This window comes from Aulonocara stuartgranti (genome assembly GCF_965226115.1).
Source record: "Aulonocara stuartgranti genome assembly, chromosome: 4".
NCBI classification, from domain to species: domain Eukaryota; kingdom Metazoa; phylum Chordata; class Actinopteri; order Cichliformes; family Cichlidae; genus Aulonocara; species Aulonocara stuartgranti.
In genome coordinates this window covers 20,377,992-20,405,652 of record NC_138942.1, presented here as the reverse complement: position 1 = coordinate 20,405,652, position 27,661 = coordinate 20,377,992, and the positions used below count along the sequence as shown (strand labels likewise).

The following is a 27,661-nucleotide window of genomic DNA, read 5'->3' as shown; positions in this document are numbered from 1 at the left end:
TAGTATGTGTTAATGATTTCAGTGTCATGCAGGGGAAAGTAGCATTCAGTGGAAGCTTCTCGGTGATTGTTTTAAATCCAAATATGACCCTTATTTGTGGCGCATGTTAGCATACAGTCAGCTCAGGAGTTAGTATCAGTCATGTGGTTGTCACGAGGTTGCGCACAGCATCACCGGCAAGAGGGCTTGGTTTGAGAGGTTTTTGGCATCTGTGATGTGATTTACAACCATCCACCCATGTACAGTAAGAAGCTGCACTCACAACCGTGGGCATCAGCAAGTTGGTGAAATTTAAACAAAACAGCATTACATCTGAAACTCTCTTATTGTACCCAAAATACAAATTTTAGTGATTACATGTGGCTTCATTAATTATGTTCAAAAGGATGAATACATAACGCAAGTAATAACTTTATAATCAGTCAGTGAATGAAGGAGCTCAAGAGTGCAAATATAGTTGCAATAAAGTGACAAATATGCCCTTTTATGTCAAACAAAGACCGAAATAAGTGGCATCAGTGTGAGGATGAAAATGAGCGATCCAACCTCACACTGCAGATATCAGGGCAACGCACAGTGGGGGGGCGGGGGAGGGGGTTTGCAGTCTGCGCGCACAAGAGGGCTAACAACGCTGTGAGTGACAGAATCCACCCAAACTGAGGAACAGCTTCTTCCCCAGAGCTGAAGCCTGCACTGTTTGCACTATAATATAATATAATATAATATAATATAATATAATATAATATAATATAATATAATATAATATAATATAATATAATATGTTGCTATTTAATGTTTTTTGTTCGTGTTGCAGCTGCTCTGTGAGCCAAGCTTTCGTTGTCTAAATTCAATGGAAATATATCTCTGCACCACACGATGGCGATAGATTCTCACAGTCTGTGCTCTGCTTCCGCCACCAGTCATCTTTAAATCTTTTTTTTATTCAATGAAACCTTTATTTAACTCGCAGCATTACTTAAAAAAATCATATTTAAATACAAAAAAAATTACATGAACGACAGTAGTAGAAAATTGATAAAATAACACCAAATAAATATATTTACAAATGATAGCAACATCAATGGAATAAAAGCATGAACAGCAGCAGAAGGAGAAAGAGGCCTGTATCTACATTATTACTCTGGCAGCTCTCAGTCTCCATACAGACAGGACACGTTGCAGCGTAATTGCAGACAGGTGCGTGGGCCTGAGCTCCGCCCAGGCAGAATGACGAGTGGAAGAAAGCAGCAACACAATAAACATATGTAACCTTGCGGAGCCGGCCGGGCAGACATCGAGACCGTGACAGAGTGCAAAACTTTTATACTTGACAACACACACAAAAACCCCCACACACAACAAAAATCAGAATTTTTGTGATTTGGATTTTTATTTAAAGGTGAAACCTTTTTTCTTTTCTTTTTTTTGCCAGATTCGACATTTTGATTAATTTCATTGAAGTATACTTTAGTTTTTTTGTTTTACTTTGATGCTATAATAGATGTTTAGAAAATTCAGTTATATTTAAGATTATATAGCATCATGGCAAAACAACAGTCTCCTCAAGCTGCTTTATACTGTAAGGTGAAAACACTACAGAAAAAGCCAGAAAACCCCAACAATCCAATGATCCCCTTTGAGCAAGCACTGGGCGACAGTGGGGAGGAAAAACTCCCTTTAGGAAGAAACCTCCGGCAGAACCAGGCTCAAGAAGGGGCGGCCATCTGCTGCGACCGGTTGGGGGTGATGGAAAGAGAATAGAGGGAGACAAGATGAAGTATACTTCTAATGGCCTATTCCAATTGGTGGTAATACATCATAAGAATTGAGGAAAGGTGGTGTTGATGGAGACTCTGGGGAAGGCCTAGTCAAGCTCAGTTTTAAGCTTTTCAACTTCATCAATCATTCACACTCAGAAATTAAAGTACAGAAATGTACCTATAGGGGTACAATGGCTTGTCACTGGGGTGGTACCCTCTAAGGTACCGTTCTGTACCCTAAACTGTGGGTACTGATTTGTACCCTTGTAATTTGTACCTTTTACATGTCAAACCTGTACTTTAAAGGGCAAAGTTGTACCCTTAGTATAAAGTACAAAAAAGAACCCTTAAAAGGAGTACAAAAATGTCTTTCTAAAGGTTCAGTATCTAAACACAGATTTCCTACATTTTTCCTCTCAAGATTTGAAAAATTGAAGATACAAAGTCAAAAATACTTGTCACATTTATTACCTTCTTAAATACATTGCTTAACTGTTACATACAAACTGTTATCAACAGAGTATGTGTCATAAGCTGCAACATCAATTTCCTGTCCAGGTTTTAGCAACGTCCATTCACTATCAACTCTAACACTGTATGAATGAAAATGGTTGTCATATAACAGAGGAATGAGAATTTTTCCACAAAAGACCCACATTGTGTCAATATTAAATATGTACTTAATTTGCCAGAACAGAGGAATCTTCTCTGAATGCAGTACATCAATGACAAACACATCTCTTACACAGTATTTGACACTGTTCACAATTACTTCTGACACACGCTGGAAAGCTTTCTTAGCACTATCAACTTCAGAAAAGCCACAATAGACTGTCAGTGCTTGTTGCAGTTCCAGTGGTAATGACAAAAATGGTGTAGTCACACTTTTTCCAAAAACATTTTCAAATTCACCAAGTAAACTTTTGTTAGAAAACTCCCAGCACTGTCTGAACTGATGTCTGTTGCTCAAAGTTGTAGCAATGTTCATAAAATTTCTACAATTGCGGGACAACGTTTTGAAATACTGGTGCTTACTTTCAAATCTCATACACCATAACAAACGTAGAGGGCCGAACATTTCAATCAGTCTTGCATAGTGGATTAAATAATGACACTTTGGTGTAATTACATCCCCAAATACACTTTTCAGTTTTGTGAGAAACTCATGGACAAGCAACTTCAACAATAAAATATTCTCTTTTCGCACTTTTTTAGCCATTACAATCTCTGTTATTTCACGACATAGAAGAAAAACATGCCAATATTTACAATTAGGTGGCACACGGTCTGCCATCAGAAATGGCAGCAATCTGAACAGGCACCACTTTTGAGATGCTGATCCAACAATACCAACACTCTGTAGTCTTTCTGATAACTGTACTGGTTTGTTTGTTTTGTCATTCTGACCAATGGGCATTTTTTGCAATTCTTCATTGATCTCTCTAATTGTAATATGCTTCTCAGTGTGGGCTTTACAAATCACTAGTTTCATAACTAGAGGAACTACACCTTCCAACAGATCATGCATTACATCAGGTGGTAAAGCTTGTGTAACACTGAAATAACTCAGTCTGTCAAAAGGACATGAACTATTTACACCATATATTGTTTTATCATCCGGAAATTCTTGGATTCGTGCAAGATGATACTGGTGAACCTCTGATGTTCTTAAAACAAAGCTTTCTTCCTCAAAGGATTGTTTCATATCTTCATAAGAAGCCATGCAATACCGACAAATTCTACCAGTGTTAAATGACATAGAAAAACCACCAATCATGTGAGCTGATAAATTATCACAAGATAAAGTTGCAAGAGCAGCATGAATAGTGTGTTCAGTTTTATCAATGGTAAAAGTAAAGCCATCAGTGGAAAGTTTTTCCAAATCATCAAGCAAAGGTTTAAGGATAACATGCCAACCACACCGCTTAACGAAAGAATAGCGTACCAATAACGCTAGATGAATGTGCCTCTGCTGAGAAGTGTACCTTTTGTCCAAATTGCCTACAGTGTAATAAAATGCACTAAGTTTGTGTTTGGATCATTTAGATCCTAGAGGATTAAGTACTTCAAATTCATCCTCATAAAAATGGAGTCGCAGTGCATTTGGGTTATCCTTGAAGAATTGATGATGTCTGAAGATTTCTCCATCAGAGTAATCTGTTAGAAATTCATCAGTTTCCGAATTGCCACTTGAAAAAATGTGATCTTTTATGTCTTCATGAGAAAGATAATTTTTTAGCACCTTATCAACAGGCACATATGAATACGAGCTAACTGTATGACCCACAGAGTCTCTTAATTTGCAATGAACAGGCTCTGTCATGTTGATCTTTGATTTGCAATGTTCTTTGACTAAATAAGGAGATCGAATAGCTGTTGAAGCCTTCTCAAAAAATTCATTTGAATGCAGGACATTTTTAACCTCTGGACACAAAGACACGTCAAGACCCATTTTCTCTAAATGATATGCTATAAAAGCATCGTAGTTCTCCTTGAAAAAACACATCAGAAAATTTACGTCTTCCACAATTTCTTCCTGAACAGAGACCGGTAAAGAATTTTTCTCTCTGCACTTAAGAATGAACTTGAAAAGATTGTCTCTGAAATTTATCAAAAATTCATCCCAGGATGGAGGGGTTTCAATATTTTCAGTTATGTCATTTGCAAATTCATTTGGGTGTGGACTGACTACCTCCTGCTCATTTTCATCTAAGTCTTTATGGGGACACAACACTTGCTCTCTGTGTTTCCTATACACATGTCGTCTGAAAGATTCATATTTTTTGAAGGAAGAACAGCAGTCACTGAGTCCACAGGTTATATCAAAATTGGCATCATGGGAATGAATAAGTCCTATGTGCTGAATAAGCTTTGTCAAACTAAAGGTTCTTCTGCCACATTTGGAGCACTGATATGGCTGAGGCATGGTGGTCAATACAGAAGATTTATTTGTCTGGTGACTGTGATTGGCAGAGGCCGGTCCTCACCCTCATCTATTTTCACAATGTACTTTTGGAGAAAAATCAGGGTGTTCTTCAGATGTTTTGGATAAGCAAGGTTGAAGACAAAATACAAGCAGAAATAAGAGATGATTCCTTCAAAAATACACGAGCTTCTGCACACTTCACTGCCATCCAACTTCACAATGTTTGGAGCGCTTCTGGAGAACACTGGTTTCCAGTCTTCATGAAGTAGCTGAACAGTTGGATAGGGGGTTTTCGGATGAACCTTTGAAGTCAAAAGAGAAGGTAGAGGAAAGCAATATCTTAGTCTCTTAACAAAAGATACATTTGTTTTCCTTTTATATATACTAAATATTTTAATACACACACCTCTCCAAGTATGACAAAGAGATCCAGTTTCTCCTTGAAGACGTATGGCAGGAATAAAAGTGCAGCCCTTGTGTCAAGATCTGCCAAAAAAACAACAAAACACAAGATCACCCATGCATTTTATCTGGCATTTCCAGTTACCTATAAAAATTATATAAAATGGAAGCCTTGAAGTTAAAAAAAAAAAGCAAATACCTGGTAGGTCATCAGTGAGAGCCTCCTCTCTTGCATCAAGGTAGAGCTGGTAGAGTGGGGTTTTCCCTCGTGTAAGGCCAATCACCTTCGCTGGCTTACATTACCCGTTGTTGGTTGGATCCACCTGAGTTCGTTGCACAGCTACAAGTAAAAAATTCATTTTCAGTACAAAATAACAGTGTATGAAAATGAAATAATCTAAAGTTGATATTAATTATGTATGGTGCTGCATAATTATTTTTTTTATAGAATTTAACAACAATACTGTAAGAAGTTACATGAACATACAAAAAAAGGAAAGAGGGACAGATGAAGAAAGCAAGGTCAAGGGCAAATAAAATATACTACTATAAACATGTTAAATGTGACAGCTATTTCCAAGTTCAATTCAGCTTTCTGACTTACACCAGTAGGCATCCCTAAGAAGGGGTACTTCTTCAACACATCTTCCACAGGCATACCATTTGCAATTTCTTTCTGCCGCCAAGCAAACGTTTGCTGCATACGGTTATGAACCACCATGGTATCTGGTTGCATCTTCTGATATTGGCACTGTATGACCTTTAAGTGGGCGTCTATGGATAATAAATCCTCTCCTTGGACGCATGGTCCCTTGAAAGAAAGCAAGAGTGAGAAGAGAAAGTCAAAACAGATTAGAAACCCAACATAAGACTAAATATACAATTAGAGCTGACACGATCTGTGCATCACAAAGAACTCGTATCGGTTAAAGTTAACCGATACCATGAACCAATATTTAAAATATGGAAACTCTGAAATAATTTCACATAAAATCTTAATTGTTAACTTGAAATTTTAGTTTTGGAGTCATATTTAAAATGGGTTTTTTTTGTTTTTGTTTTTTAAATCTAGTTCACCCTCTTTTAGCGCCTTCCAATTAATAATTTTTTGTGAGGTAGAAGTATTAGCACTGGTACTTTGTATTAGCAAGTGCTCTAATCCAAGTATTGGTATTGTTTCGGTTTGAAAAAAGGTACAGTTGCATCCCTAATCCTTAGTTTTAGATGTAATAACAGAGGCAAGAACATTTTATAGCTCAAGGTGTCCCTCACACCAACCTGACAAACATTTCTCTGACTTGTTCGTTGACATTTATTAGGCTGCCCTCTCCTCGTAGAACCAAACTTCTCCTTACAACGCCTCACTGCCTCACTGTCGACTAGTGGTGCCCGCTCTGATTTGAATTTACGTCTCAAAGACATATGCCATGTGTGCTTGTTGAACAGAAACATAAGTTACTGTAAAAACAATCTACACAAAATACACCCAACAAAGAATCAGTAAACATATGTTACAGAGTATAGCATGGTGGAAAAGGATGGAGAGAATCCCCCACTAAGCTTTTGGGTTGGCATTTCTTTAGATTTTGTTTTGTATTAATTGCATGCTTTGGTGTTTTTTTGTGTTTGATGTGAGGTGTGGGCCACACCCATGTGGGAGTGGAGATTCTACTCTAGTCCAGCTGCCAGCTATTTGGAGTTGAATACAGGGAGCAGCTGATTGGGGAGGATTGGAGCCCTTCTCTATAAAGGGGAGAGGAAACAGGAAGTAGGGGTTGTCGTTGTTTTTTTTAGTAGGACACTGGTGAAGCAGGGAAGCCTCGAAGATCCAGGATGAAGTGTGCACATTTTAATGGAAAAGATTTTTAACCTGGCCTGGTTTTGCTTTTAAAATAAACTGAGGATGTTGGAGGGAGGACTCATTCTTATTGGGATGTGAGTGGATGTGCTGGAAGGCAGGAAAACAAACACTGGACTGGAGACTCTCTGTGCCCCTGACAAGGAAACTGGACCAGTTTTGGGGAAGTTCCAGCTCCCAGGATGTGATCTGGAGACCCAGCCTCGAACGAAGTCAGGCCTGAAAAGGCTAACAACCCTGACCGCGGTGGCTTTGGGCCTTGGATTCCTGGCCAGAGTTGTGTCTTCAGCCAGTAGTTTTACCCGGAGAAAGAACAAATAAATCTTGTGTAACCCATTACAGTGTGCGTGTGGTGGTTCGTTACTGGTCAATATTAGAGCTACTACTTTCTTGTACGGAGGCCATTTTGGGCCTTACGTAACACATACTTCATACAAACCTACTGAGAGGCTACAGATTGTCTTACTAACAAAACAAGATCGAAAAAAGCTTCACTTTTACTTTGTAATCTTGAAGGAACCTTATGCTAATTTTAAATTTAACTTACATAACCATTTCCCTCATGATCCTTGAGGAAAGGATACTTCGTTACCAGCGTCTTCACAGCTTGCACATATTCAGAATTTGTGGGATACCTGTAATATCAGAAGAAACAGAAGTGTTAGAGCAACTGCTGACAAACAAACTTTATCAAGTGTTAGTTATTGTTTCTTAGTAATGTAGCGTTTATTTTCAATATGACAGATTCAGCTTTTTCTAAAGCAACAAGCTAACATTACCCTGATTAACTTACATAGTATACTGTGCCACAGCTTCATATAGAACTCTGATTATTGTGTGTCTGTCCCTTGGATTTTTATGGCACGGTTCTTTGTTGTCCAGTTTTAGTTGCAGATTTTTGGGAAATCTTGGAATTTCAAAAGAGGCTGGCAGTCTCAAAGTATTTTCATTGCTGTGAAAACAGTTAAGTGTTTGTTTTTATTGCATGAATTGAAGTATAAAACACTACAGTAACAATACATATGGTAGAAACAATGATCATATTAACTAAATCCTAAAAGTGCATAACGGCCAACATGTATGCTTCAGACATACTAACTTCATTATAAATAAGAAAATACCTTATTGAAGTTGACGAAGTAGATGGTTGCCAGTCTTCTGGAGAGACAGTCTGTAGAGTCAGACTGACTGAAGATTCCTTCATCCTTGACACAAACTGGTTGAATTTAACCTGCTTTTTGAAGGATCCTTGGAAAAGGTATGCAACCATAGTCTCAGTAAGACCGCAGTCAACTGTGTCACCATCAACCTCATTGTCTGCAAGATAAATGGTAGTACAAACTCTAAATTCAATGTAAGGATATTTATCACCACATTTTTACATGGGTAAAAACCGTATATCACACACATTAAAACCTTTTGTACAACTTCTTTCAGTTCAAAGAAATATTCATTTAAAAAAAATCAGTAAATTAAATAAAATAAACCAAATCTTTAGAGTGAATCCTCTCGATATGCAAAGTTTTCATTTTTAAATTTAGATGTTTGTTTGGGACTACTGGACACAGGAGAGCAGAGTCTGAGCATGCTTTTGTGCCCTTTCAAGTTTGGAAGAAAAAAAAGACTAGAATGCTGTAATGTGTTAATATTCACTACTAAGGTGACTCCTTTCTCCAGATTTCCGACAGTTTCTGCCGTCTGTTCTTTCAGACCGATTACTTATAGTGATAACACCGTATTACAAGCTCAGATTACATGCTGAAAAAGTTCCCACATTGCTTAAAACGCGACTATCAAACCCCAGCTGCGACACCCTTGTTATATTTTAAACAAGTGCGGCGTCAAGATATTTCCTTTAAACGTTATTATCAGCTGCCCATGTGTGTTAATGGCCTTGGAATGGATGTAAAAACGTGATTTTATTAAACCATTAATACACTAACGGTAAACTGCATTCAGCTACCAGGGAATCAAATTTCGCGCCGGTGTTCCAGATCTACTGGCGTTTAGATCAACTGGCGTTGGTCGAACAGATGTGTGGCAGTCTTGCGTTTCAGGAGCTGCTACCGACAAACCAGCAAAAAAACGCCAAATGTGTCATCTGTGACACTTGTGAGGTTATCTCAAACACACTCCGTCAGTCTTGATGCTGTTGAACAACAAAATGTTTAAAATGTGGCGAGTTTATCTGGTGATATCCTCATGCGCGACGCGATCGCGAAAACAGCAAACAAGTAACACCACGCCGATGTTGTTCACAGGACAGCAAGAGTAAACGATCGGGAGACTCTTGTCGTCGTTATCGTTCCGCTCGCACGTTTTATTTCTCCGGTTTCAGCGTTTTTGCTTCACAACTAAAGCGAGCAGTTTACTTTGTGCACTAACATGGAGTCGAGTCAACCAGCGCCACCTCTGGCCAAGTGCCACAGCCTACAGCCAGATCAACCTGTGACACACATCTGCACCACGTTTGAATTCGTGTCATGCACATTTGTACCTTTCAATTGTGTCTGTTTGTGCGTCATGCAAATAAACCTTTGAAATGAATGAAATGATATCATATATTCCTTATTGGCCTACATTTGTACAAAATTCCAAATTATATACACAAAGTCATAGACATCACCACTCCAATTGGTCATCATGATTTTGATATTCTCTTTTTCCATAACAATGAAATACGCCTTGGACAAATATGACACATCAATATTTCATTAGTGTTGTCACATCACATCCTGTAAGCATCATCTGCCTGTGTCCTTTCCCTGGAAATGAATATTTCCAGCCAATATTGGCAATCCATCAACATGGCTGGAGAGTTGGTAGTTATATACAGTCTGTATAAGTGTGGTTAATCTAATGAAGATTTGTAAGGAGACGGCAGTTACTGTGAATTCACAGCAGTTACACAGTGATTAGTAATAAACAGTCAGTGAGTGTGAGTGGATATGACTGTTCCCACCACTAACACATGGCCCTACGCTGTGTTCACTGCATCATTCCATGTTTGGCACTGATCACCACCTGCACTCATGTATATATCTATCTATCTACTTAGCACTTTTAATTCTTATTTTTATTTTCATGTCTATTTAAGCTTAATTTATAACAGTATGTTTGCACTGAAGCACCGCAGCAATTTCCTAATATCCTAACTCCTAACTAGAAGGGGGAATTATGTTAAAATGCTCTTCATAGACTACAGCTCTGCATTTAACACCATAATTCCCTCCACACTCACCACCAAGCTGGAGCATCTGGGACTCAGCTCATCTATGTGTCAGTGGATCTCCAACTTCCTAACTGGCAGACCACAGGCAGTAAGGATGGGCGGACATGTCTCAGCCTCCACCACTCTCAGCACTGGAGCCCCCCAGGGGTGTGTTCTGAGCCCCCTGCTGTACTCTTTGTACACATATGACTGTGTGGCCACTACCAGCTCCACCACCATCATCAAGTTTGCTGACGACACCGTCGTGGTGGGCCTGATCTCTGATAACAACGAGACGGCCTACCTGAAGGAGATTAGGAATCTGGAAAACTGGTGCCAGTGGAGAGAGTGGACAGCTTCAAATACCTCGGAGTTCACATCACGCAGGACCTGTCATGGTCCTGTCACATCAACACCGTGGTGAAAAAGGCCCGACAGCGTCTCTACCACCTCAGACGCTTGAGAGACTTCCAACTGCCCTCCAAGGTGCTCAGGAACTTTTACTCGTGCACCATAGAGAGCATCCTGGCGGGAAACATCTTAACCTGGTTCGGGAACAGCACCATGCAGGACAGACGAGCTCTACAGAGGGTTGTGCGGTCAGCTGAGCGCACCATCCGCTCCGAGCTCCCTGACCTGCACTCAATCTACAGCAGGCGGTGCTGGACCAAGGCCAGGAAGATCGTGAAGGACCTCAGCCATCCCAACAACAGACTGTTCTCTCTGTTGAGGTCAGGAAAGCGATTCCGCTCCCTGAAGACCAACACAGAGAGACTGAGGAGGAGCTTCTTCCCGCAGGCGATACGGTCTCTCAATCACACCACCACACAGTACTGACCCACACATATGGTTCTTACACACACACTGGACTTTCTGGACATTGTTTTTGCACAACACTGGTCACTATATTCTTCATTTCCGGTTAATACTTGTACAGCTGCTGTTATTGTGTATATATTTATTTATATTTAGATTTCTTCATACATTCTTATATAGTTCTATATTGTGTATTTTGTTGTACAGTTATTTCATTTTTAACCTTAATTTATATTTTATTCCTTCCTAGTTAAATTTACCCTTTTTAATTTTTCATATTTATTTCCTATCTTATTCATAGCCTTTTCCTTTTTTGTTCTCTTTAGGTCACGAGCAGTTGTCCAAGCATTTCACTACATATCGTACTGTGTATGACTGTGTACGTGACAAATAAAATTTGAATTTGAATTTGAATTTTTGAATTTAATGTTGTAAACCCGCTCAACATTTGGCAATAAAACCCATTCTGATTCTGATATAAGAAAGTCAGTGACTCAGGTGTGTCGCTTGCTTTGTCATCTGTTTGTGAGACTGTAGGAGACGTAGAAATCTTTTGTTTTAAATCTTAGTTAGGAAGGTTCCTGTTTGAAAACAAGCACTTTTTGTGAGAAATGCAAGAAGTACATCTGCAGAAAGCACACCGTTACATTCTGTCCATCATGTGGACAAAATCGAAAATGTTGAGCATTGAAAAACTGAGAACGTTGGGCAAGTTCAAAAGAAATGTGTTTGTAAGAACGAAAAACCAAATTGTTCCTAAAATAGTTATGGAAAGTCTAACTGTTGTATGTCTGTGTTCTACATGTTTATCTAATCGAAAATAAAGGTGCTATTGTTTTATTGCAGTTTTTGGATAATTCTGAGTGGATTTACACAGTACGGGTCAAAATGACCCGCAACAAAATGTCATTTTTTTGTTCTTCAACATAATACAAGGGTTCATTTCCAAAACTTGCTTATGATCTTCAATTTGTAGCAGATCCACTATCACACAGCAGCTGGAGCAGTTTCAAATGGGGGTCAGTCCACTGCTGCCACCTGTGGCCAAGTGCCACAGCCTACTACTAGATTAACTTGTGACACATCTGCACCTGCTGCTATGATCACAGTGAGTAGAGGCTGAGTGGCTGCACTTACCCCGGGTACATCCAAATCTACCCACAAACATGTTGAAAGATGCAATGGCAGCAATGTGGATTGTCAACACTAAAAACAATCAGTAAGCAAAGACAACAGGGATCAATTTTTACTGTTTATTTAGTACCCACAACATTTGTAGTCGCCTTCGGCACAGGGAAAGTCCACACACACTGTGTGGTACCACTTTCCACAGAAGGTGCAATCTGCAAGATTGAATGAGATTGTCAGAGTCATTGTCTGACTGTTTATTACTAATCACCTGCTGTACATTCACAGTAACTGCCATCTCCTTACAAATGTTTATTAGATTAACCACACTGTATATAACAACCAACTCTAAAATGTTTGTTCGCAGAGAAAAGACACAGACAGACTACGCTAACGACATGTGATGTTACAACACTAGTGAAATATTAGTGTCATTTCATTCTTTTCAAAGGTTTATTTGCATGACGCACAAACAGACACAGTTGAAAGGTACAAATGTGCATGACACGAATTCAAACGTGGTGCAGATGTGTGTCACAGGTTGATCTGGCTGTAGGCTGTGGCACTTGGCCAGAGGTGGCGCTGGTTGACTCGACTCCATGTTAGTGCACAAAGTAAACTGCTCGCTGTAGTTGTGAAGCAAAAACGCTGAAATCGGAGAAATAAACCGTGCGAGCGGAACGATAACGACGACAAGAGTCTCCCGATCGTTTACTCTTGCTGTCCTGTGAACAACATCGGCGTGGTGTTAATTGTTTGCTGTTTTCGCGATCGCGTCGCGAATGAGGATATCACCAGATAAACTCGCCACATTTTAAACATTTTGTTGTTCAACAGCATCAAGACTGACGGAGTGTGTTTGAGATAACCTCACAAGTGTCACAGATGACACATTTGGCGTTTTTTTGCTGGTTTGTCGGTAGCAGCTCCTGAAACGCAAGACTGCCACACATCTGTTCGACCAACGCCAGTTGATCTAAACGCCAGTAGATCTGGAACACCGCCAGTCCGAGTGTCAGGTGAACTGAACTTCAGGTAAGAAGTTATGACCTGCAGTCTATCTGGGTCAGATATAAACCAAGTTTAGGTGGAGTTTATTTTCGTTGTGCTGACTTTTTACCCTCAGTTGCAATAACTAGTACTGGTTCTAGCCAGCTTGACAGAGTTTTTATACAGCTGGGTGGGTGCTATGACGTTACTGATAGTGAACTTTATTTTATTCATAAGGTTAGTTAGTAGAGTTGCCAACGGCTCTTTAAAAAAATGGAATGGTCCCTCATTCAGAGAAAATATTACACGTTTCGTATTGAGCTGAGAAGGAACACAGTTTGTCCCGGACTTTCGCTATAATGAAAAAAAGACACAAAGCTGGAGTTATTCTGTCGTTACGCTGCACAGCTGCCTCTTCTCCTCTCATCCTCTCCCCTGCCTCTCCTGTTGCTACTTCAATCATGAAACTGATCAATGATCAGCTGATTGGCTTTTCTCCCTTGTTTATTTATCGCCCACTTTGCGCCAGAAAGAGGAAACCAGCAGATGTCGCGCTAAACAACAGCAGCACATTTAAGCTTGATCAGCTGTTGTTAGAATTTATTTGATATTACTTTCTAGTATCAGCTGATGTTTGCTGGAGTCACAGCTGTAAAAGCTGCTGGTCATGATATCGGTTTGGATATGTGGTGAGAGGGAAACATGAAGATGAAACCAGGAGATGTCCTTACTGAATCATCAGAGCTGAACAGGTGATGGAGAAACAGGTTTACCTTTTAGTTCACATGAATGAGTTGAAGGGAAGTTATGAACTGTTTCTGAGACACAAATAACACCAGGATCCTTTTTTATGTAGCTGACAGCTGGCAACTGTGCAGGGGTGGATCTAGGAAAGTTTTGCCAGGGGGCCAGGTAGGGCATTAACAGGGAAAGGTGGGGCACAAAGAAATACTTTTCTTTCTTATTCTCATTTAAAATATCTAGCTTTTATTAAATAATTATCTAAATCTTACAACCAAAGTTTTTATCTGACGTAAAATGTATAGAAATCATACATATACCAACAAGACAGTGTACATCACTGTCACAACAGCATTTGTTTTCAGTCAAAGTCTTTATGGCTTTAATACCTGGTGGGCCGGTCTCTAGTCAAAATGCCTGATTTTCTGTCCCGGTCCAGCCCTGCAGGTTAATACTGGCAGTGTCACCATGCCAGCTGACTGTATTTCATCATCAGCCAGTGTTGTTCTTGATCAATATTACCAAAGTTTACCATAAGGCAGCATAGAAAGTATTTACTTGCTTTCAGGTTTTATTCAAATGTTAGTCTTTTCAGTTGTTTCCCCACTTTTTTCCTGTTTCAAAATCAAACACCAGTTTGTGAGAAGATTATCTTCTTTTTTTTAATAGGCATTGGTTTTGCATTGGCATTGGCTAATTTGTCAATTCTTTGTTACAAATGTTCGTATTTTAATATTCAAAAATGTTTTTGCCCAAAACATATGTGCACTATATGTCAGTAAAAATATTATGCAAATATTGCTGTCCTTGAATGCTGAGTAAACACTGACAAAGCACTGATTGTATCTCTTGTACTTTATCAACGCAGTATCTAAAAACTTTGCACCATAGTGGTTAAAATCTCATTCTAATAAGAATTAAAAGCGCATTCGGTTATTAGGTTTATAGGATTATTGAATTATGGTTAACGGTTGGTAGATTTTTTTTTTTTTAAACATTATCTGCCAATTACATCTGCCACCCTTCTCCAAATCTGTGCCCCTACCTGGCCCCCCAACAAAAATTTTCTAGACAGCCACTGGGTCCGGGTGGATCTCCACCAGCAGCTCAGCAGGCGAATCCGAAAACTGACACTGACGGCCAAACTCGCAGCGGTGCTTGGAGTAAGCATAAGTGGACCTGGACCTCACCGGACCTGGAGTACCTGATGATTAAGTGCCGGCCATTCTGGCTACCGAGGGAATTTACAGCAGTGATTATTACGGCTGTTTACATTCCCCCACAAGCCGACACTGACCGAGCACTCAGGGAACTGTACAGCGCGATCAGCAGTGAGGAAACCGCACACCCAGAGGCAGCGTTTATCACAGCCGGAGACTTTAATAAGGGAAACCTGAAGAAAGTCTCACCCAAACTCCACCAACACATCCATTTTAACACTCGTGGAGACCGGCTACTCGACCACTGCTACACCTCTTTCCGGGATGCGTACAAAGCCCTCCCCCGCGCCCCATTCGGCCAATCAGATCACCGCTCCATCCTGCTCCTGCCCGCCTACAGGCAGAAGCTGAAACAGGAAGCTCCAACCCGGAGGGCGGTGCACTGTTGGACGGACCAATCGGAGTCTGCGCTGCGGGACTGTTTTGATCACGCGGACTGGGAAATGTTTCACGTGGCTGCTAGGGACATTGACGAGTACACAGACTCAGTCTGCGGATTTATCAGGAAATGCGTGGAAGATGTCGTCCCATCCAGAACAGTTAAATCCTTCCCAAATCAAAAACCCTGGATTAACGGAGATGTTCGCGCGGCACTGGCGGCACGGAGCACCGCCTTTGCCTCCGCGAACACATCGGACTTGAAGAAAATATAATCTGATCAAACATTATTCAGCTTTAAATATTGTTCAGCTTTAAACATTATTCAGCTTTAAATATTGTTCAGCTTTAAAGTTACTGTGCAACTGTGTAATAAAAATGTGCTCATGACTTTGGCCTTGAGAGCGATAAGAAGCGATCGCCTCAGCCTGCAGGTGAAAGATATCTGCAAGCGAAGAGACTAGAACACCCAAGGCCGATTTCCTTTTATGGAGTTGTTTTTCTGCTAATGCAGCACTTTCCTCACAACCCCCTCCTGTAAGTTTTAGAGAATATATACTCATCCTCACAGCAAATATCAGGAATCTCTTGATGTGAGCTGCGTTGAGAGTTTGTCTCTGTCTCAATAAAAGTTCACTGATTCCCCATCTGCAGCAGGTGTCCGGTTGTCTTCATTCTCCGCCAGCCTGGTTAAGTCAATTCCTCCTTAACATCTAAAAGAACCTATTTAATGAAGGAAGACGGGTTCACTTTGTGTTTAATATTATTCTATTGCTGTTGTTGTTTTTTTTTATATCCTTCAATTGGCGTCACGGAACAGGATCCGCTCCAGGTCAACTGGACGGAGGGGAGGACATCGGCTGTGGTCTGAGTGAACGGAGTTTGGACAAAAGCTGTGTGCACACAAAAACAAGGTAAGCAGACCTTTTATTTCTGCTATATTGAACATTATAAAAATACTTAGTGTCCAAACTCCTAGTAATTCATAACCAAAATTGTCTGGCTTACTTAAGGCTTGTTGAGAATCAGACAAGTGAATAAGAGATAAGTGAATAAGAAATAAGTGAATAAGTGAATAAAGATAAGAGTGAACTGAGGTCTGACCACGGTTGCGGCCGACGGGTCGCTCTCCGGTGTCGGATAAATACCTCAGCAGGTCTGGGACCTTGAAAGGGTTTATTAGTAACGCCTTTCTAAACAAATTAAAAGGTTAAAGGCCTTGAGAATATTTTTTAGTAATATTCTCTAAACTACAGAAGGGTTAGGAAGGCCCAGAGGACTTTATTAGAAAAGATCCTCTAAAACTTAAAAAAGAGAAGTACTGGTTGGAGTCCAAAAGGAGGGGTCCCTTTGATCAATAGGAGAAAACGGATCTCTTCTTAAAACCCCGATGATTTTAGTGTTTTAAATGTTTTGATGTTCTGTTTGATATTGGACACACATAAATACACGCTGAATGCTTGCTGTGGAACACTGGGCAGGACATTTTGGTTCTCCGTTGTTCACAGATTACACAATTAAAGGAACTAGGTTCCTCTTTTGGTTAAAATAATACACCACACATAGAATTTTTTTACACATTTATTACATACATAAGGAGGGTAATGAGTGACTGCAGGTAATGTATGAAGTGTGAATGAGACGTGTGAACAAGGTGACAACCAACTAGCACCCCTATCAGGAAGCTCTAGGCAAGGTTACCCGCCAGACTCCGGTTTGGTAGAAGCTTGGTAACACCTGAAGGGATATTTCAGTGCTGACTCACCTTTAAAGCAGCGCCCCAGCTGATTAGTGCCTAACAGAGGCAGAAACCCAGCTGGCCCAAATTCTCCTTTAAAATCAATAAAAGAATACTCCTCCATTGACAGTAAAATGGATGGAGAATTAGATCGAGAAACTAATGATGATGGTTGGGGTCCCGGTGTTATGCTTAGCACATTGGGAGAACAATTAACATGTGTTGAGACAGTCATCAACTCCACACACCAGCCTAAAGAAGCAAAAAAGCAGAAAGAGTCATTGAGGAAAACAGCTGAAAGGTTAATGAAAGAAAAGGGAAAGGACGAGGGGAGTAGTGGTAACTGGGGAATAATTTGGCAGAATAAGGCTATGCAGGCAAAAGAGAAAGAGGAAGAAGCCAACTCAGCAGCAGCAGGTGCAGGTGTGATAAGCGGGGTGAGACACAGAAAGGAAGCAGATAAGCACGCAGGCCGCAAAGCTAAATTTAATCACTGGGTGTGTTTATGGGAAACTGCAAAACCACACATGAAGAAAAATAGGTCTCAGCCACCTCCCTATTCTGCCTCAAATTCTGCCTCAATTCCTCCCTCAGCAGGCATATATCCGGTACTTAATATCTCTGGTGGAATAATGACTATTGGAGAAGAACCGCCCGTAGCTCCAACTCCCATAGATACCAAGCATTTTTGCCCAGGAAGCTCCTCTCTGTCGGCGACATCCTCAGCCAGTAGTAGAGCCCCCTCCTCTATGTCCCATTGTTCTGGAACCGGATCTGAGGGCCTAACCGACCCATTTGCGAGCGCACCATTTGCAGTTCGAATGAACAGACAGGAACCCACTGAACAACAATTAACTGATCTAGAAGCAGCATTACGCAGCTGCTTAAATGAACATAGGTCAGTGGTCCAGGTGAATAATCGTGTTGCGTCAGCCCCTCTTTCCCGGTCCAACCCCTTTGCCAGCACTCCTGTCGCTGTTAAAGGAGATCTGACCGCTACTGCAAAAACTGAGCCTGGCACTTCACCAAATGTCACAGTTAACATGTCTTTGGTGGGCCGTCAGGAGCCGGAAACACAGATGAGTTTAGCCCACGCTTTTGCTGACACTGCTACCCCACCAGGCGGGGAAGAAACTGAGGATACTGATGATGAACTCAGTAACCTTAACAATACACCCCCCTCTACCCCTCACAGTTTAGGATATCAGACTAGATCTAAGGGCCCTGTGCCTCAGCCTCCAGGCATGTTTCCCCTGGTCCAGACTAAAGCGCAACGTAGACCAGTGTATCAACCTTATTCATTCGGAGATGTCCAGGCCCTAGTGGACAAACTCCCTGACATAATGGAGGGAGGGAATGCCTGGTTGGCTGGTTTGGATAAATACACAGCTGGACAGGACCTCGCACTGGGAGATTTTAGAGCTATTATAACTAGGTGCACATCCCGATCTCAGGCAGCGGACCTGGAACAAAATGCGGGTACTACCACGCATGAGAATGAGGTGCCACTAATGCAGGCCTTGAGGTTTATTGGACCGGCCCTGCGCAAACAATTCCCACCCAAAAATCAAGGCACCTTACAGAAATTTAAATGGGAGGGAAAGCAAAATCCCACCCATTATCTAAATCAGGCTGTTGAAGACTGGGTGAACCATACAGGTCATCACCCCAGTAGGACTTGTTCACAGAGCATGTGGTTTAGAAGGGCGGTGCTGAGGGGCATTCCGGAGTCAGTAAGCCAGAAAATGGAGGATAATCCTGATTTGCAGGACTGTGACTTTGCAATCTGGAAGAAACATTTGATTTTTAATCTTAACAAAGTGCAGATTAAGTCTGATGATAAAGCGGAGAGCGTCGAAGATTTACAGTTGCAACTGTTGAAGGTTCAGCTGCAGAAAGCGAAAAACGACCTGGGTGGAAAAGGTGACAAGCCTAAAAAGCAGCTTGTGGCCGCTGCGGCTCCCCCTCCTGGTCCAGTTGCCCCTGATTTGTATCCGAACCCATGGCCAACTGATCCACAGCCCCCCCAGTATGGTGCTTATCACTCCCCGGCCCCTTATGGGCAGAGAGGTTCCCCATTTGGAGGAAACAGAGGTGGTTTCAGGGGAAGAGGTCAGATGGGAGGTGGTAGGGGAGGCCAGATGTATGTTTGTTTCCGGTGTGGACAACCTGGACACTGGGCTAAAGCGTGCCCTTTGAACCCGGCTGCTGGAAGAGGCAGGGGAGCCCGTGGTGGGCCCTATCAGCATCCTGGCCACAGAGGTGGACCTCGTGGTGCTTTAGTTGAAGTGCCCCCGGCCCCACAGATGCCTGTGATGGGGTGGGAGTACTACGAGGGTGGTCCCCAGCTATAGGACACCCCACAGACTGCCCAGGACGGTGAAGGGACTACGGCGGACCCTATGCTGTCCATAACTGTAGATAGAAGAAGAAGCAGCTTTTTAGTGGACACTGGAGCTACGTACTCCACCATTAAGGATGTTGCTCGTGAAAGACTTACTGACACAGTGATTACAGTGGTGGGCATATCTGGGGAACCTAAAACTCTGCCTTACACCGTGCCACTCCCCACAACGGTTGGAGATCAGACTTTGTTACACAGCTATGTTTGTTCAAAACAGGCGCCTGTGAATTTACTGGGAAGAGACTTGTTGATTAAATTAGGAGCCACAATACTCTGCTCTTCACAAGGCCTAACTGTGACTCTCCCTACTGGTGTTGTGCTTCCCTGTTCTAATGGGCCAGAGGGAGGTGGTCAGTTTCTGCTGCAACCCTCCTCCTGTTTGGCGGACTCTGCTGACATCTACTGGGCATTATTGGAAGTTGAAACACCTGCTGAACCAGGAGTTTGGACTGCTTTTCAGCAATGGCGGCCGTGGCTCTCACTCCTGCATCCTTATGTCCCTCCCCCTGACCCACCTCATGTTACACTGTTTTATGACAGGCATGACACCACCTGGTACCAGCACATGTTCCAAGAGCAGTGTGAGGGGCGGGCTTGGTCTCTGAACATGTCATGCATTTTTGCGGCACCGGAGGGTGTGGCAGCAGCGGTTACTTTTACAACAGATCAATTACAGTGGTACATGATGTCTGATGAGGCAGCTCCCCATGTGTCACTGGCCTTACATCCTGGACACCAGGCTAAGGAGCTGGGTGGAATGGTTAAACGTTCCCTTGCGGCCACTGACTGGACACCTACAAAACTCCCACAGGTTTTGTTTTCTCCGTCTACCAACACATACCAAATTTTAAATGATTGCTTTAATTCCTCAACACTGCAGCATGGAGTTGTCAGCGGGTCACATGGCAGAGAACACACAGACCACTGTGATGCTGCGCCTTTACTCGACTCTCTTCCAGATTGTTTGTGGTCCCTTGGACCCACAGATGTAGGTTTAGTTGATGTGGAGCCAGTCTCTTTTCAACTGTCATCTGCTACCCCTTTGTGGCAGCCTCAGTACCCACACAAACCGGAGGCTGAGGCTGGGATTGCAGAAACAATTTCTGGTTTGGTCGCTGCCGGTGTCCTGGAGCCCTCCTGCTCTAAGTGGAACACGCCCATCCTACCCGTTGAGAAAAAAGGCACGGGGAAGTTCAGAATGGCACATGATTTGAGAAGGATTAATGCCTTACTTGGCACTCCTACTTTGCCTGTGCCTAATCCTTATGTTGCCTTGACCAACCTCCCACCATCTCATGCCTGGTTCACCTGCATTGACTTGGCTAATGCCTTTTTCTGCCTCCCACTTCGTGAGTCACTGCGTGACATTTTCTCATTTACATTTAGAGGCCGCCAATGGCGTTACACTCGCTTACCACAGGGATTTTCCCTCTCCCCAGGACTGTTTAATCAGTGTTTGAAAGAGTTTTTACAAACCAGCCCACTACCATCTGACTGTATGTTAATACAATATGTGGATGACATTTTGCTGTCTGCCCCCACGGCTGACATCTGTTTGGAGGCCACCAGAGTGGTACTTCAACACCTGGCCAACACAGGTTTTAAAGTAAGCAAAAACAAACTACAGATTGCAAGAAAACAGGTTTCTTTTCTAGGCCGCATGGTCTCACAGTCCGGTATTTCCTTGTCCCCAGAACACAGGAACTCCATTTTGCACCATCCAAAACCTCTAACTGTAAAAGACATGTTGTCATTTTTGGGCCTGACTGGTTACAGCAGGACCTATGTCCCAGACTATGTTGGCCTTACTTCCCCTTTGCGCGCTTTGGTAAATGAACAAGGCATGAGAAACCTCTCTGCTCCCCTCTCATGGACTACAGAAACAGAACAGGCGTTTATAAAGTTAAAACAACAGCTTTCTGTCGCCTCTGACCTTGCTGTGCCAGATTATGCTTTGCCTTTTCATCTTGATGTTTCTGGAACTGGAACCCATATCAATGGTATCCTGTTCCAGAAAAAAGGGGGAGAGAGAAAAGTGTTGACATATGTAAGCGTAATGCTTGACAACACTGAAAAACGCCACCCACCGTGCACACAACACGTTTCTGGACTTGCAAAAATCATTCAGAAAACAGCACACATAGTGATGAACCACCCACTAAAAATTTTGACATCACACAGTGTGGTGGCCTACGTCTCCTCACAGGCCTTCACACTCACTTCACTCAGGCAGAGACGCCTCAGTACCATTTTGGAAGCACCACACATCACCTACTCACATGAAGGCATAAACATGGCTGATCACATGGGATCGGGGGAACCACATATGTGTGAAGAGGTTGTGCAGGTACAGGAGAAAATCAGGCCAGATCTGCAGGCAGAACCTCTAATGGATGCAGAAAAAGATTGGTTCACAGATGGATGTTGTTTCAGAACTGAAAGTGGAATGTTGAAGGCTGCATGGGCAATAGTGGAACAGACAGACATGAGATGGAAAACAGTGAAGGCAGAGCAGTTGACAGGACAACAGTCTGCACAGAGAGCTGAACTGAGAGCGGTGATTGAAGCCTTAAGGATGGGAAAGGGACAGAAAGTGAATATATACAGTGATTCAGCTTATGCTGTGGGAGCAGTGCATGTGGAGCTCAAGCAGTGGCTAAGAGCTGGTTTTTTGACAGCCAGCGGGAAGCCTATTAAACATGAGATAGAAATGAGGGAATTAGCGGAAGCACTGTTGTTACCTGTTAAGGTGGCAGTGGTAAAATGCAAAGGTCACAGTGCCGGATTGGATTTAGTGGCATTAGGTAACAAACAGGCCGACTTAGTAGCGAAGCAGACAGCTGGTTACTTACCCTCCCTGATTATGGTAATGGACCCAGAAGCCACACCCCCTCCAGAAAGACCACCCATACAACTAGGCCTAGCCACAATCAGAGAGTTACAGGACAAAGCCAGCCCCCAGGAAAAATCATTATGGGTAACAAGAGGGGCCACAAACACAGACGTCTGGCGTGGCCCAGATGGAAGGCCCATTCTACCGCCAGGGGTCAGACAGACAGCAATGGAAGAGGCACATGGAGTGGGGCATGTCGGACCTGCACAAATGATGAGAAACTTAGCCGTCTGGTGGCACCCTTATCTAAAAGACATGACAAAATACATGGTTAAAACCTGTAAGGAGTGCAACCAATTTGGAATCAAGCCCGCCTTCAAGCCAATAGCAGGGTACTTCCCCATCCCACTTTGCCCAGGGAAAGAAATAATCATTGATTACACAGACATGGTGGACAGAGTAGGTAGTTACAGGTACCTGCTGGTGGCTGTGGATGCATTTTCAGGTTGGCCAGAAGCCTGGCCGACAGCAAGTGAAAACAGTAGAACTGTGGTGAAGTGTCTGATTAATCATTATATACCACAGCATGGGTTTCCCGAGGTCATAAGGTCAGACAATGGTTCACATTTCAGGAACCACGACCTGCAGAGGGTTGAAGCCGCATTAGGTTTGAAACATAAGTTTGGCTCAGTTTACCACCCCCAATCCCAGGGGAAGGTGGAAAGAATGAATCAAACTCTAAAAACTAAATTGGCTAAAATCTGTGCACAGACCAAATTAGATTGGGTTAAGGCATTGCCTCTTGCATTAATGTCCATAAGATGCTCAGTAAATCAAACCTCTGGTTACACTCCATTTGAGTTGGAGCATGGCAGGCCTTTTCCTGGCCCCTCCTCTCGCCTGTTAATGTCGGAGGAAGCTGATTCAGACCTCAATCCGAGGACATATTATAACATGCTCCGCAGTTTTGTTGCCCAGTATTCCTCACAGGTCGCTGAAAGAAACCAGCAAGAGCTGAAAGAGGCGGCTACACCTGGAATGGACTACGTCCTCCTGAAAGTCACAAAGAGAAAGTGGGCTGAGCCTCGCTGGACAGGCCCTTACCGCATAACAGAGCGGACCTCCCACGCTGTCAGGCTCGAAGGGAAAGGTGACACCTGGTTTCATTACACACAGTGCGCTGCTGCCACCGAACCAGGAAGAACCTTGAGAGAGGTGCAGAAGGACCTGTCAGAAGGAGCTGCAACAGCATCACCAACCACTTGAGGGAGCCAAAGCTCAACCTACAAGCCGGCTGGTTACAAAAGGGGGTGTTCTTCATACTGAACTAAACATTTTTTATTTTTTAACATCTTTTATGACTTTGCTTTTATATTGGCTTGAGTTTTTAAGATTTACATTTTACATTGCAATAGTTTTAACCGCTGAAAGCTCATTTAAAGTTGTGTCACTGATACTTTTTGTTGCTCTTTAACTCCTAGAACACGCCCTTGGCGAGGTGGGGGGAACTGGACCACCTTTCTGTGCCCCATCATCCTCTATTAGACGACATCCAAGCTAAGTAAACATGTCTTGGCCCTTTCCCCCTGAAATGACAGGCAGGCAAAGATGTTGCGTCTTTGTTTGCTTCCTGGCCCTGGGTCTCATTCCCATTGGCATAATCCTGATCTGTGAAGGGCCCCCGACACTTCTGACACCTTCAAGTTCAAAAGCTTCGCCCCCTTCTGACAGTCCCAATCTGACAAATGTAGCCCCTAGGGGCTTGCCCACCACTTCCTCTCCAGTTTTGCCCACGCCCGCTCCATTTAGAAAGAAACGACACACGGTTACCTCCTGCACCCCAAGTACGACTAGAATGATTACTCTCTGTGTCCCCAACAATAAAAGTTGGGTAGTCGAAATAGATTTCGCTAGCTTCCCAGTCACTCCCGTCACCAAAGACCAAGGGGGGGATCTTTTTAACCTTGCAGTACATCTCTCCTCCTCAGTGTGGTATATAACCCTGGGAGGTTGGCATCAGTGGAAGTGGTCCAGTTTAGTGTCAGAAACGGACCTCGATTGGTCCAAGCACTCTAGGGGTCAGGCTTTGCACTGGAGAAACCAAAATATGCTCAGAATAGCAAAAAAACCGGATCTTTCAGGCTTAATTTTTACCCTAAAGGATCTGGCCTTGACCTCCTGTCAACAATTTATACTTGCCCCTTGGACTGATCGCACCGCCCTGTATTGGCAAATGGAAATATGCCCTAGCGTTGGTGCAGCTCCAAGCTCTGTAGTTAAAGATGATAACCCCACCTTTAATGGCCCTCCGGTGACATATACAAACGGGGGGAGAAACGGCCGAATACGCATTGTAGACACAAATAAAATGTCTAAAGATGACCTCTTCCAAATTCTAACCGGTATTTCTGGAGCAACAAATAACTGGTTACTACTAGCTGAACAAGCTGCTGACACGACGGCTTCCGACTGCATAGTTTGTATGGGAGCACGCCCCACTTTACGAGTTGTACCGGCGCCAGTCAATAGTGCATGCCTCCTGCATCTTATGAACAATACAAAACGAGGTCATTGCTCATATCTGGAAAACCACTTTCCTAAAACTCAACGCTCGGTCTCTAATAAACCACCTTTCTTTTCTTCAGATGTAGCTGTGAACAATTTCACTTGTATTAACCTGACTGGCAATGCAGTAAAACTAGGTAGCTTGAACTCTTCTTGGTGCACTGAGATGACGGTTATGAAACCAAACTTCCGACCTACGGCTAGGGCTGATTTGTGGTGGTGGTGTGGCAATAACAAGTTATATGATGGTTTCCCTCGGGATGCGTCAGGTCTTTGCGCTCTCATAACTCTTATTTTACCTGTTTCAGTCACTCCAGTAGATCTCTCTATAGAAGTACACGAAGTTGGCCTCCCATCCTCCTCTGAACGCCGCTCTAAACGTTCTCTAATCCCAGGTTCAGCTCATAATCCAACCTATATTGATGCTGTAGGTATACCCCGTGGGGTCCCCGATGAATATAAACTGCGAGACCAGGTTAAAGCAGGATGGGCCTCGATACTTTGGATGGTTGAAATAAATGCGAATGTAGACAGAATTAACTACATTCACTTTAATGTGCAACTGTTGGCTAATTACACTCGAGATGGTTTTGAAGCTGTGCATGCACAGTTATCTGCCACTTCCCTAATGGCTTTCCAAAACAGGGTCGCAACGGATTTTCTCCTCGCAGAAAAAGGCGGAGTCTGCAGCCTTTTTGGTCAGGAGTGCTGTACCTATATCCCCAATAACACAGCTCCTGATGGTTCCCTCACTAAAGCTATTACTGGTCTCACAGCTCTTACTGTTAAAATGAAGGAACACTCGGGCGTTGATACTGCCATGTGGGACTCTTGGCTTAACATGTTTGGCAAATATAAGGCCCTTGTAGCTTCCATCCTAGTTTCCATCTCAGTTTTTGTTGCTATCCTAGTCACCTGCGGTTGCTGTTGTATTCCATGCATTCGATCCCTCTTCCAGAGACTGATTGTTACAGCTCTCACTCCTGAGGATAAGGATCTCGCCCGGCAAATGCCTTTATTGGCTAGTCAACTTCCCACCTCCTCGCCAACGGATGATGAAAACTCTGATCGTGAGGGTGACGAACATTATCGTCTTTCTCTTGTTTAAATGCTTCTAGAATGGTTGTTTCTCTGTGGTGTTTTGTATTAGGCTTGTTATTAATTGTTTCCCTCATCCACTTCCTCTTGAAGGATATATCTGGTTGAACTGTGTCTGGTCGGGTTGTGAGGGTTAAGCGATGTTCTCAGGGTCTCCGGACTTAAGCCTGAGCGAATGTGTACTCCCACCACTGGATATCAATTGTTTTTTTTTTTTCCACACCCCTTCCTCACGTTTTACCATGTTCACTTTTGAATGTCCTTAGCAGTTACCGTTCTGAGTTTATTTTACGGTTGATTTATTCTTTCACATTTTCACGTTTATATCTCTCATTATTATAGTATACTCTGTACTCTCCACATTTTTATCATTACTTATGTTTTTTAGTTACTGAGTTACAGGAACTGTTAATTTTGTGTCACTACCCTGGTTGCACTAACTCGTTGTATCCGTGTGTGCAGGACAGCTGTTACTGCTTTCGTCGGGAACCGAGACTGCTTGCAGCCGACCCCTGGGCAGGGTGGTGCCTGGACTCTTTTCTCCTCATCTGCAATGACAGATAAAGACAAATGATAAGACCCGAGGAGTTTTTCGAGCCAGGCTTCGACACGTCTCTGTGTTCCTTTGAATGTTACTTATTTTTGTGTGTTGACCCATTTAAGATGGGTCAAAAGGGGGATTTGAAGAAAATATAATCTGATCAAACATTATTCAGCTTTAAATATTGTTCAGCTTTAAACATTATTCAGCTTTAAATATTGTTCAGCTTTAAAGTTACTGTGCAACTGTGTAATAAAAATGTGCTCACGACTTTGGCCTTGAGAGCGATAAGAAGCGATCGCCTCAGCCTGCAGGTGAAAGATATCTGCAAGCGAAGAGACTAGAACACCCAAGGCCGATTTCCTTTTATGGAGTTGTTTTTCTGCTAATGCAGCACTTTCCTCACAACCCCCTCCTGTAAGTTTTAGAGAATATATACTCATCCTCACAGCAAATATCAGGAATCTCTTGATGTGAGCTGCGTTGAGAGTTTGTCTCTGTCTCAATAAAAGTTCACTGATTCCCCATCTGCAGCAGGTGTCCGGTTGTCTTCATTCTCCGCCAGCCTGGTTAAGTCAATTCCTCCTTAACATCTAAAAGAACCTATTTAATGAAGGAAGACGGGTTCACTTTGTGTTTAATATTATTCTATTGCTGTTGTTGTTTTTTTTTATATCCTTCAGACTACAAACACGCACATTACCAACTCCGGAAGACGATCAAAGCAGCCAAACGTGAGTACAGGGACAGGGTGGAGCAACAGTTCGACAACCCTCGGAGTATGTGGCAGGGACTAAACACGATCACAGACTTTAGAGGGAAAACCAGCACACCGCAGACCACGGCCTCTCTGTGTGAGGATCTAAACGTATTCTACGCTAGATTCGACACAGCGAACACCATGAGACCGGACAGTGTGCGCACCGCGGATGACGTCAGTGCGCACACTGTGTCTGAGGAGGATGTGCGGAAGTGCTTCAGGAAGGTGAACGCACGCAAAGCTACTGGTCCGGACGGGATTCCTGGCCGCGTCCTCAAGTCATGCGCGGCTC

The 27,661-nt window shown here is 42.9% G+C and overlaps 3 long non-coding RNA genes and 1 pseudogene across 4 annotated transcripts; 2 read left to right on the top strand and 2 right to left on the bottom strand.

Moving 5' to 3' along the window:
- Window positions 1–2,205: 2,205 nt before the first annotated feature.
- LOC309704469 (sterile alpha motif domain-containing protein 3-like) lies at window positions 2,206–7,459 on the bottom strand (annotated as a pseudogene). The gene is made up of 5 exons: window positions 6,367–7,459; window positions 5,693–5,899; window positions 5,288–5,428; window positions 5,093–5,172; window positions 2,206–4,988 (listed from the first exon to the last, which is right to left on the bottom strand). The product of its transcript is annotated as a sterile alpha motif domain-containing protein 3-like (transcript).
- An 8,230-nt stretch (window positions 7,460–15,689) lies between these two features.
- On the top strand, window positions 15,690–17,070 carry LOC309705542. The gene is made up of 2 exons (XR_014276571.1): window positions 15,690–16,119; window positions 16,251–17,070. It is a non-coding gene; the product is annotated as an uncharacterized lncRNA (long non-coding RNA).
- Window positions 17,071–18,673: 1,603 nt separating this feature from the next.
- Window positions 18,674–27,142, top strand: LOC309705544. Its single transcript, XR_014276573.1, has 2 exons — window positions 18,674–19,262; window positions 19,920–27,142. It is a non-coding gene; the product is annotated as an uncharacterized lncRNA (long non-coding RNA).
- On the bottom strand, window positions 24,054–27,286 carry LOC309705543. The gene is made up of 2 exons (XR_014276572.1): window positions 26,009–27,286; window positions 24,054–24,700 (listed from the first exon to the last, which is right to left on the bottom strand). It is a non-coding gene; the product is annotated as an uncharacterized lncRNA (long non-coding RNA).
- Between the last annotated feature and the right edge of the window lie 375 nt (window positions 27,287–27,661).